The sequence below is a fragment of the Sorex fumeus genome, unplaced genomic scaffold (genome assembly GCF_029834395.1).
Source record: "Sorex fumeus unplaced genomic scaffold, SorFum_2.1 ptg000035l, whole genome shotgun sequence".
Lineage (NCBI taxonomy): Eukaryota > Metazoa > Chordata > Mammalia > Eulipotyphla > Soricidae > Sorex > Sorex fumeus.
The window spans coordinates 12496452-12508686 of record NW_026606092.1 but is presented as its reverse complement, the minus strand read 5'-3'; the positions used below and the strand labels follow the sequence as shown (position 1 = coordinate 12508686).

Here is a 12235-nt window from a genome sequence, read left to right as displayed (position 1 = left end):
TTTGGGGGCCACACCCTGCGATGCTCAGGGGTTAATCCTGGCTCTGTAATCAGTAGTTACTCTTGGCAGTGCTCAGGCGACCACATGCGGTGCCAGGGATCAAACCTAGTAGCTGTGTGCAAGGCAAACGTCCTACCCACTTTACTATCACTATGGACCACCAGCCACCACCATCCTAGCATCTGTCTCCAAAGCTGACCACCATTGGCACCTCAAAAAAATATCAGTTTGTGCCCCTTGGGATCTGGTTTGTTTCATTTAGCCTAAAGTTTTTTTAATGATTTTTTTAAATGTATTTATTATTTTAGAACATTATAAAGCCGTTCATAATTGAATTTTACACATAAAGTATTCCAACACCCATCTCTCCATCAGTGTACATTATAGCACCAGTGTCTTCAGGTTCCATCCCATCACCCCCACTCCCCACTCCCTGCCTCTTTGGCAGGCTCTCTCTCTCTCTCTCTCTCTCTCTCTCCCCCCCCCCCCCCTTTTGGGCATTGTGGCTTGCAATACTGATACTGAACGGTTATGAAGAATATTCCTTACCTCAGGCCTTTCTGCACCTTTTGTAATTACTGTGCTAGTGAGTGGGAAGTAGCATGACTAAGTACACAACTGTGCAAACATCTGTCCAAGTCCATGCTTGTAATCTCTCTGGGTATATATCCAGCAGTGGAAATGCTGGATGGTCTGGCAAGTCTAGTTTAGTTCTTCAAGACACCACTTTATCATTTTCTACAGCCTCTGCCCCGTTTTCTTTCTTTTCCCTCCAGCAGTGCTTGGGACTTGCTGTGTCTCCACATCCTTGCTGACTTTTTCTTAATTAGAAAGAAGCGCTATCCTAATGATGTAGACTTCCTACTGTCTATTGTTTTAATCTCCAATTATTTCCCTCTTGCTTGGAGTCAATCTTTTTCATCTTCTTTCTTTTTCAAGCAACAAAATCAGAAACTTCTCATGGTAGAGACTGTCGCATTTTACGTAATTTTTCCTTCGCCTTCACCCCAGTGTCCCTAAAGTTATTGATACCAAGCACTATACTCACTCGTTTGGGTCTTAATTCTCTAACTGGGCACTGGGGGCACACTTGGAAGCTATTAAAAATGCAGACTCTGGGACCAGAGAGATAGTATAGGGCTTAAGATGCTAGAATTGCATGCAGCCAAAACCCCAGAACCACATATGATCCCTAAGCCATACCAGGAGTAATTTCTGAGCACAGAGCCAGAGCCTGGAGTAAGCCCTGGGCACTGTTGAGTGTGGACCACAATGCACCCACACACACCCCAAATAAAATTAAAATGCACATTCTGAAGGGTGAGAATGTACCTTGAAGACAGAGCTCTTGCCTTGGATGTGTGAAACCTTGGCTTTCATCCCTAGCACTCTCCACCCCCCCCCAAAAAAAAGATTCTTGGGTGTGGGATCCACCCCTGAACTATGAACAGCATCCTAACAAGCACCCCAAGCACGAAGCAGCACTAATGCATGGAAGGCCATCAATCTGCTTTCATTCTGCCAGCGGTGTCACCTCATTTAATAGGCGCTTTATTAACATCTGCTGATTGAAAGATTAATGAGAAAATCAACATTCCCGTTAACACCTACCATCAGGCATCTGAAAAAAATTAGAAGAAGTATCTCTTGACAAATAGCTCAAAACGAGTTGAAAATTGGGGCAGAGAAAACTATCGCTTACAGCCAAGAGGCTCCTAAGGAGATAGGACAGCTAAAACGGCCTGTGAGATCCTGGGTGGAATTCTGAGAAGGAAAGGGACGTTACGCCAACACCAAAGGAAGCTAAATAAAAACAGACATCTGTTCATAATAATACAGGCATATTAATATGGCATCGTAGCATATTAATATGACACAAATCCCACAGTAATAGAAAATGTTAGTAATGGAGATAATGGGATACACAGTATGGAGTATGCTCTCTGTACCAGCTACATAAATTTTCTGTAAATCTCAAACTACTCGAAAATTAAAAACCTATTTTTAAAGAGAGGCAGGCTGGCCAGAGAGATAGCACAGTGGGTAGGGCACTTACCTAGCATGGGACTAAACTGGGTTTGATCCCTCATACCACATATCATCCCCCCGAGCACTGCCAGGAGTGATCCTGTGCATCGAATCAAGAGTAAGCCCTGAGAACTACCATGTGTGGTCCCCAATCATAATAAATGAATAAATAAAAAGGGGAGGCAGAATAAATATAGAGTCCTCATAATGGCCACAGAAGTGTAGATGCAAGACCTGTGTCACCATTTCCTGCTGCGGAATAGATGTGCCTCCAGGTCACTGTGTCATTCGATGACACTTCTGTGGTCCTGAGGTGAGAACAAGCATCATACCACTGCATCAGCCCAGCACCCCTTTGCTGAGCCTAGGACAGACCTCTGGGGTCTACTTAACTGTACATCTTTTGAGAAGACCCACTTGCTAAGTAGGAGTTAAGAATCTGGGGCAAATGGACCAGAACAGGGGTCCATGGCTAACTTGGTCCCTTGCAGGCAAAGGGCTCTGAGTGTGACTCCCAGTACTAACCACATGCATAGAGCATAATTCTCCATCTCTGCTATCTGGGATTTCTTGCCATACTGAAGCCAGATGTATGTGAGCACCACAGCTGGGAAGTGGCTAAGTATGTGTGCACCAGATCTGATAAACCTCTCATGATCACAAATGTAGGAACAGAGGGAAAGGAAGCAGGACTGAACTTTGGAGTTAAAAAAACAGCACACTCAAACTTTCCAGCACTCCCTTATCTGCCTTTCCTGGCTTGGGATGTATTTTCCTGATACTAAAAGTTAAGTCATAGCAGTTCTTCGAAAAAAATTAACAAAAGTCATATGGGCAAAGGAGCTAAGTTTGACTAACAAGCTAGGATACTGTTTCTAATCTTTTTCCATAAACTCATCATTCTCTACCTCACTTGAATTTTTTGTCTTGGGGTCAACACCCTGCTATACTCAGGGCTTACTTCTGGGTCTACACTTAGGAAACATTCCTGGTGAGGCTCAGAGGGCCATATGGGGTTCCAGGGATTAAACCTAGGTCATCTGTATGCAAGGCAAGCACCCTACCCCACTATACTATCTCTCCAGTTCCTTACTGCCTTAAAAAAATGAAGTAGAATTGACCAAAAAAAAAAAGCTTCAAGTGTAATTCAATATTTGTATGTGCTGCAAAAGGATCATCTCAGTAAGTCTATTTGCTTCTTAGTAACTTGCAACTTGGTAGTTCTCATTACTGACAGAGGGACACTGGCTGTCCATTACATCCACCTAAATTTTTCCAGTGTAACTGGAAGTGTATCTCTAGATCCCTTTCACACACCTTCAACGCACCACTGGCACTACCCATCTGCTTTTGGTTTCTGTGATTTTACTTTACTTTTGTTCACATATTAGTGTTAATATTTTTGAGATTTCAGATTTATGTATCTGTATCTGACTTATTTCATGTAGCCTGAGACACTCAAAGTCCATTCATGTGATGCAAATGGCAAGTTTTCACTCTTCTTTTCTTATCTTTTTTAAAATTTTTTATAAGGTGGCTCACAATATTTGATTATATTTAATATTCAAACACCAATCCCACCACCATTACAACTTCCCACCATCATATTTGCGATGTTTCTATCCCAAGCCCCAATCCTGCCCAGAGAACAACTGAAATAATATATTTTGTATTGTCTGTTGTGGAAAACCACTGAAAATGCTACAAAAAAAGTATCCATAGGGGAAACAGTGTGAAGATTGTTCTATTTTGGCAGGGGCCATTAAGACAATCTTTGGGATATCACTAACATGTTGTTAAAGGTTGAGTGATGTGAGCTTATTATATGTATTATATATATGTGAAAATACGTATATATGCATATATATGTATATTTCATCTATGATTGATTGCCTACTATTTTAACCCTATCAAAATTAGTGTGGTTCTCTTGAAGAATGGGTAGGGAATATTTTATGATGTGTCCGCGGGTGCATTTGCGGCCACGTGGTCCAGGAATACTTTCACTCCTGCGTGTGGCTCGGCCCAAGTGTATGGAGAGCGGCCTTGAGCAGGGCGGCAGTTGGGTTCTGGAGGGTTTTGGCTGCCAGTGCTAGGTCCCTTGGGGTAGGGAAGGCTCTCACCTAGGCCCCTCTGGGTGCCCCTGCTTTTACTAATCTTCAAAGCTGAGTTTTATCTATGTATTTTCTTTAAATGGAATTTCTTTCTCTTAGCTCCTTAAGTAAGCTTCATTTGACACTTCACATTTTATTTATATAAAAAATATCAAGCCTTAGTGGGCCAGGAAGATAGCTCAACAGGCTCAAGAGTCTGCTCTGTTTGTAGGAGCCCTGGATTCAATTCCTAGCACTGTGTGGTCCCCGAGAACTACTGAGAAAGAGCTTCCCCAAGCACTGATCCAGAAGTAGCCCTGAGCACCACTGGGGGTGACCCCCAAATACATGCACACACAAAATTAACCTCAGGATAGTAAGCAACACTAAAACCAGTTTGAACTAAAATGACCAATATTGTTGGTCATTTTAGTTCAAAAACATAACAACAACAACAACAAAATGGGTGCTACAGAAGGCCAGAACTATGGGGAGGAAGACTCAAGCTCAACACAATTATTCCCAAAGAGCCACTGCCTCGTGGTGTGAGTTCTTCAGCCCTACAAAGCATTCAAATGATCTGTGGTCTCCAATTCCAGATAAACTGCAGGTTCCCTCTTCTCTCTGCAACTTAAAATTCCATTATCATGATACAGAGCATTACCACATAGCCCACTCACACAGAATACACACTGGTCAGGTAAGAATTAGAATTTTTGTGGGGGACAGAGAGCATTTGTGGCTACATCCAGTTATGCTCAGGAGCTACTCCTAGCTCTGTGCTGGGAGGTCACATGTGGCAGTGCTTAAAGGACAATTATGCGGTGCCAGAGGCTGAACTGGGATCAGCTGCACTTAAGGAGAGCTGTACTGTACTATCTCTCCAGGCCTGAATCGCATCTTTTTGAAGACATCGTATTACAAGATAAGCAAACATCTTGCATGCACAAACATTCCAAACAAACATACTGATGCGGGGCTGGAGCGATGGTACAGCCAGTAGGGCGCTTGCCTTGCACGCGGCCAGCCCGAGTTCGATTCCCAGCATCCCATAGGTCCTCCTAGTACTGCCAGGAGTGATTTCTGAGTGTAGAGTCAGGAGTAACCCCTGAGAATTGCTGGATGTGATCCAAAAAGAAAAGAAAAACATACTGATGCTTCAAGCATTTCAAGGACATATGAATATAAACATCCACAAGAAGTAGGCACACCGAAGCATCAGTGTCAAGAAATTCTAGGTTTGAAAAAACATAAGTGTCCAAGAGTTTTCAGGATAGAGGGAACCTTGGCCAGTGTCCTGATAAGGCACCTGAATGGAACTTCTGGGGTGCTGAGAGCAGAGAATCCTTGGTGAAAGGACGCAAAACAGCGTGTGGCCCAAAGCAGTCCAGACCCCTTGCAAAAGCAGACCCCATGCTGTGGATGCTTCTCCCAACTCTGGATTCTTCATGCAACCTGACCATGAGAGAGAGGTCAGGCTGTCATCAGGGGGTCCAGGAAAGCTGCAGCAAGGAGGCACACCCTCAGTTCCTCATCACAGGACTGACTCGTGGGTTCTCTTCAGAAGAACACCCAAGCACAAAAATTTGTAAGTCTACAACTGTACCTCATGGTGTTTCACTAATAAAAATTAAAAAAAGAAGAACAGATCCTTCCATCATGATATTTATCAATTTCTCTACTTAATATTATGGAATACTTCTAGTGCCCTGGAAAAATAGGTCTCTTCCCTTGCCTCTCCATCTAGTTCAGAAGTTATCTGCCTTGGCAAGCCCTGCATTTCCCAAAAAAGTAGGAAAACACAAGCTGAGCTGTGAGTGACCTGATATGCAGCATTGCCAAATCCTCCAGGAGATAATGACCCAAAGTATCATAGTTGAAATGCCCCAAGAAGCAGGCAGAAAACATGGTAGCCACTGATATTTTCTCTGGAGTAATATCATATGGAACATATGATTCAGGCCAATGTTCATGGAGAACTGGTCTTATACCTTCCCCCTCAAACCCACAATTCACACACAGTACCCCTTGACTGCTCAATGATAATAAGATATAGCTCAGGCCGGCTAAGGAATAATACCCAATGGTTCAAGGGTAATTCCTGAAGAAGAACAGGTCTCTTTCTAGAAATTTCTTCTCCCATACCAACATAAAAAAACTACCTTCGAAAAAATTACATTGGTCATTTTTATTTCTTAGTGCTTCTATGCCTCAGAAACTAACTTAAGCAAGTCACTAAATTTTATCAAAAATTAAAATGTTTAATTATCCAAAACAATGCTAATCAAAGAGATGAAAGACAAATTTTTCTTCTTTTTAGAGAAAATACTTGAACATAAGTCTATCACATATGAAAGCTCACCTGTTGCACCCATGAGAACAAGTTCCCTAAAATTATAAAGAAAAGACTGGTTTTAGCCCTGGGACATTTAGCTTTAGTGTTTTATCAGCCACTCAATAGCCTCAGAAATTATAATAAGCCACAAAATCCCCATATGTCAGGTTAAAAAAATTAAAAGTAAAAAAATTCTTTGATTTTATTATCCTCCCCCGTCACTAACATCCCATAGTAACATCTATTCTCTGGGGCCAGAGAGATAATACACAAATTAGTACACTTGCCTTTTATCCCATCAACCCTGGATGAAATCCCTAGCACCAAATATGGTTCTCTGAGCACTTCCAGAGGTCACTCTCCAGCACAGAACCAGAAACAACCCCTGAGCACAGCTGAGTGTGGCCCAAATGCTCCACTCCCCGACCTCCACCAAATTTACTCATAGGGTCAAAGAGATAGCACCCCAGGCTGCATTCAGGAGGCCAAGTTTAATTCCCAGTACTCGAGGTCCCCTGAGCATTACCAGAGGATCTTCAAGTTGGAAGTAGCCCCTGAACATGCCTCAGTGTAGCCCAAACACAAACAAAAATGAATAAAACATCGTTTATTTCCAAGCTCTGGAAGGTCTGCTGGGGTAACCACTCCCCCATGGGTACCATATTCACTGCCTTCCAAGGGGATTTCTCATCCCTGATGAGTGGATTTAGGCAAGGAATTTGCTACCGATTATAAACTGTGAGCAGAAAGGTGTCCGGTCACTGCTGAGGCGGAGAGAGGCTCTACGCTTCAGTCTCTTGAACTGACTCTCGTCTCTGCCACCCAACAGGTATAGCTTTAGAGAGAGGCCATTCTGTCCACCCCAGTCCATGAGTAAGATGGCCAGGATGAGAGTGCAGCAAACCCACCTAGCAAAAAAAGCACCAATGGAAAACACATCTTTTTGCATAAGGCACGGAGGATTTGGGATGTGTCTGTCACCATGGCAAAACTGACACTCTCCTCACCACTGCACTTCCCATTGCCAGAATAGTCAGTATATGCAGAACACTGGGCTGAATGATCTGGGTCTGAGTTGGACAAATATGTGCTAACATACGTATTAAACAAAACTCAAGCATTTACTCAAAAGCGTTTTCTTTAAGTTATCCCTAAAAATAGGTTGACTTGCTAACCTGGGAGTTCTCTAACAGTTGCTCTCGTCTCTTACTAATTACTAGCGTATTAGTCAGGGAAGTCAAAAATACATAGTGCATCTGTTATGAGCAACCAAGTGAAACACTTGCTATTCATAGCAACAAGAGCACTTTGGGGTGGCTTGAGATTCTCATTCAGAGATACAAAGACAAATTAGGAGTGTAGTACTACAACATTAAAATTATTAATGGCAAGATGAGGCCAATGACACAAGCTCCATTTAGCAAAATGCTCTACACAAACTATAGGCTTCGTAACTAGAGACGAAATGAAAATTGCTTTTTCTCCTCAGAAGAAGTGTCTGAATCCTACTTTGAATTCAGGTTGCCATAGAAACAAGTAGTCTCCTGGTTGGCCTTCCATCATCATTGCTGCCTAATTAGAAGCACATGGAAGAATCCTAGCTTACGTCTCAACTTCAGACAAAGCCCCTGGTCTGGTCTGAATCTTTAGATGAACCTCACACAGTGAGGCTGAAGCGTCTATACAGAGAATGAAGGTTTGGCGGCCCAGAAAAGTGGTGGATTCACCTGCCTTGAAATTGTGAGACTGAGAGTTTGATCCCCTGCACTTCCCCACATCTTCCAAGTTAAACTCCTATCAATGCCAGGAGCCCTGTTCCACATTTCAGCAGAGGCCCTGGTGATCTGATGCTGGTATCTGTGTGTGTGGTTTTGTTTGTTTTTTGTTCTCTGGGTTTCAGCCAGTATGCACAGGGTATATCCCTGGCTCTGCACTCAGAAATCACTCCTGGCAAGGAGACTCAGGGATCCAGAGACCATATGGGGTGCCCAGGGATCAGGGAATCCTGGGTTGGTTTTATGCAAGGCAAACATCTCTACCTGCTGTACTATCTCTCCAGTTCCCGTAGGGTGCACTTTGAAAAATACTAAAACTTTATTCAAATTCAGCTGATGGATAGTTGAAGATAAATGAGACCACTTCACTTTTCCAGAGGAAAACTGAGGAACAGGATATAGCTTTAAAATTACTTTAAGGGGCTGGAGCAATAGCACAGTGGGTAGGGCGTTTGCTCTGCACACACCCGACCCGGGTTCGAGTCCCAGCATCCCATATGGTTCCCCGAGCACCACCAGGAGTAATTCCTGAGTGTATGAGCCAGGAGTAACTTCTGTGCATCGCCAGTTGTGACCCAAAAAGCAAAAATAAATAAATAAAATTAAATAATAAAATGAAAATAAAATTACTTTAAGTTTTTTTTTTAATAATAGCACTCTGAGGACAGAAAAGCAGAAAATAAAAGTCTGGGGGGAAGTGATCCCTTGAACCTATTCTTTACAATTTTCTGTAGACTTTTAATTAATCTGTTTCTTCTGATTTTGTACTCAATTCTACGAATGACAGTCTTGCTATGATTCAAGATTACAAGAGATTAGAAGTTTTTTTTAAAAAGAAGATATAAAGAATTGCATACAAGGGCTGGAGCGATAGCACAGCGGGTAGAGTGTTTGCCTTGCATGTGGCCGACCCAGGTTCGATTTCCAACATCCCATATATTCCCCCAAGCACCACCAGGAATAATTCCTGCGTGCATGATCCAGGAGTAACCCTTGTGCATTGCTGGGTATGACCCAAAAAGTTAAAAAAAAAAAAAGGGGGTGGAGGGAGGTGCATACAGAAATGCAAACAGCACTTAAAGAAGGAAGAAAAGCAGGAGGGAAGGGAGGAATTTATTGGTGGGGATGGATCAGATCAGTAAAGACAGGACAGAACTTGAATATTGGGATAGAAATGTTTTCTCTTCTTCTGCATTAAAAACATACATTGCATTGTCAATGCACAGTGACCAGAATTCTATGTTAAAGCACAAAAATTTGTAAGTCTACAACTGTACCTCATGGTGTTTCACTAATAAAAATTTAAAAATAAATAAATAAATAATAAAGTGATTCGATGTGTCAGTGCTCATACTTGGAGGTATTTCTGAACGGAGTGCAAGTTTTACAGGCACTTAATCAGTTGACAATTTTCAACCACGCTCCTTTTCCTTCAACAAAATTGGATTATAGTAGTTATTTCAGATAATTTTTTATTACCTCTATGCCTTGGGAATATTTTTTACATGCAATCATCTTTTCAATTTCATTTCTATTCCTAATGGTCAATTAGAATTGTATAAGAGGGATACTAAAATGAAGGGAAATTATTTGCAGCTTTTGAGTCCCTATATTTACCTGTAATGGCACAACACAATTCCAATATACATGTTTATCGGGTGAATGGGTGGAAAGAAGGATGGAAGAATAGAAGAATGGATAAATGGATAGATGAATAGATAGAAGAATGGACAGATGAATGAGTGAATTGACAAGTAAAATTATGCGTGGGAGATTTGAAGAATAAATGGATAACTCAATAAAAGAATGAAAATGTAATCTGATAATATGGAAAATGGTATCACCCAAGCAAAGTAACAGCAGAGAGGTTAAAATGACAAGACTAAAAAGAGGTCTTCACCAAGTACATATGAATGCACATATATGTGTATATAATTGTATCAAAAACAAAGAAAGAAAATCCCTCCATGAAATTAGTTTAATCCCTCTCTTCTCTTACTATTCTAGAAATATCAAACAACCCACAGAGCACATCGCAGAGAAACACGGAGGGAGAATGTTACCGAAATGTGGAACTAGGTAGAAAAAACTGAACTAGCCAGCTTTAGTCACCTACTAATCCTTTACTGGCTTTCCCCCTCATTGGAAACCACACCAAGGAGAAGGGATTCAGGATGCTAATGAGACCAGTATCTCCAAAGGAACATGATCTGCCCACTAGGCCTGCGCACTCAACTCCCTTCCTCCACCCCTGCCTCTCCCTCAACCATGTCTACTGGCTTAGATGGCACATCACTCTTTTTCCACCTCTGCCCCTTTGAAAACATTCCCTGGCCTTCTGGGAGAAAGCAAGACATCTACGTTGTGCTGTCTTCCTGGGCTCCAGCAAAAGCTTCAATCAACACTACTTGCATCTCTCCTTCACCTCATGTCCACTTCTATGTATACTAAGAACCAAAGAATGTTGAGGTCTATAACACCTTGACGTTTTGTGGGATCAAGAGTTTGGATGACATTCCTTTCTTAAGCCTTCCTTCTGGGGCATCTCCTGGGTCAGGAGTCAGAAGCTGAGAGAGAGAGAGAGAGAGAGAGAGAGAGAGAGAGAGAGAGAGAGAGCTGTATCTAGGGCTCAGACAAGTTAAGAGGAAGAGAGAAGACAAACAGTCCCCAAAACTCTGCTTGTGTCAATGGCCTCCCAATGTTACAAGTATTCAGGTTGCTCTGGTGGAAAGACACTTCTAGTTCCAAAGGCAAGGAGGAAACAGAAGTGCCTCCCTCCCTTTGTGCTAGAAAACAAAGAGTCAGCTGTGATACTGGACCTCTGTGCTGAAAATGGAAACCTGTGCCATAGGGTTAACTAGGCAACAACAGTGAAACAGTTATTAAAGAAGACACTAGGGGGAGGAGTTTTAGTGCAGCAAGTAGGGGATTTGCCTTGCATGCAGCCAACCCGGGTTTGATCCCGGGCATCCCATATGGTCCCCCCGAACACTGGCAGGAGTAATTCCTGAGCACGGAGTCAGGAGTAACCCCTGAGAATCACCGGGTGTAGCCCCAAAAGCTAAATAAATAAATAAATAAATAATGGGAAAAACACTAGACATATGAGATTCCAAATGTCTATAGAAAGGGGTGGGAAAGCAAGAAATCAAAGTTAAAAAGGAATCATTTAGACAGGACAAGAGAAAGAGTTAAATTCTGGCCACTACAATTTCTTACCAACACCCAGTGACAATTCTTAGTGACTATCGAGTCTCCCACTGTGACAATGCTCAACATCATAAATTGCTGCCTGTTAAGCAAGAGCCCTTTCAAAGAGGGGAATGATTCCTTGTGGAAGGACATTTCCAAGTGGCTGATGATCTGTGACTCCAGCGAGGCCTCATTTAATATTCCCCCAGATAGGTTCTTGGAAGCTGCCACCTGAAGCCAAATGCCGGCTAACGAATCACGTCACCATGGATGGCAAACAGGCATATGAAATAGTGCTCATTGTCACTCATGAGTAAGGAAATACAAATCAAACAATACTGAGATATCATCTCACATTGGTGAAAAGAGCACATAAAAAAGGTCTGGAAATGGCTGTGGTGAGAAAGGAACCTTCATTCACTGCTGAGGGAATGGCATCTGGTTTGGTCTCAGTGGAAAGCAACATGGAGCTCTCTCCCAAAAAATGCAACCAGAACTCCATATGACTCAGCAATACCACTTTTTGGCATCTATCTCCAAAATACAAAAACATTAATTTTTGTATTAACGTTAATTACGCTTATGTTTATACCACACTTGAACAATAGCTAAGATATGAGAACATTCCAAATGCTAAACTATGGATGAATGGGTCAAGAAGTTGTGATATAAATATACGCCAGGGAATACTATGCAGCTCTAAAAAATCCCCAAAAACAAAAATCACACAATTTACAGGTACATAGATGGAAATAAAAGATAAATGCTGAGTAAAGTCAGTCAGCAATAAAGGATAGATACAAACAAGCTCT

General features: G+C 42.1%; 1 protein-coding gene across 2 annotated transcripts in view; it reads right to left on the bottom strand.

The window, feature by feature from the left end:
* The window catches only part of CACNB4 (calcium voltage-gated channel auxiliary subunit beta 4), a 345805-nt gene that overhangs the window by 225425 nt on the left and 108145 nt on the right, over positions 1-12235 (bottom strand). The window lies entirely within an intron of this gene.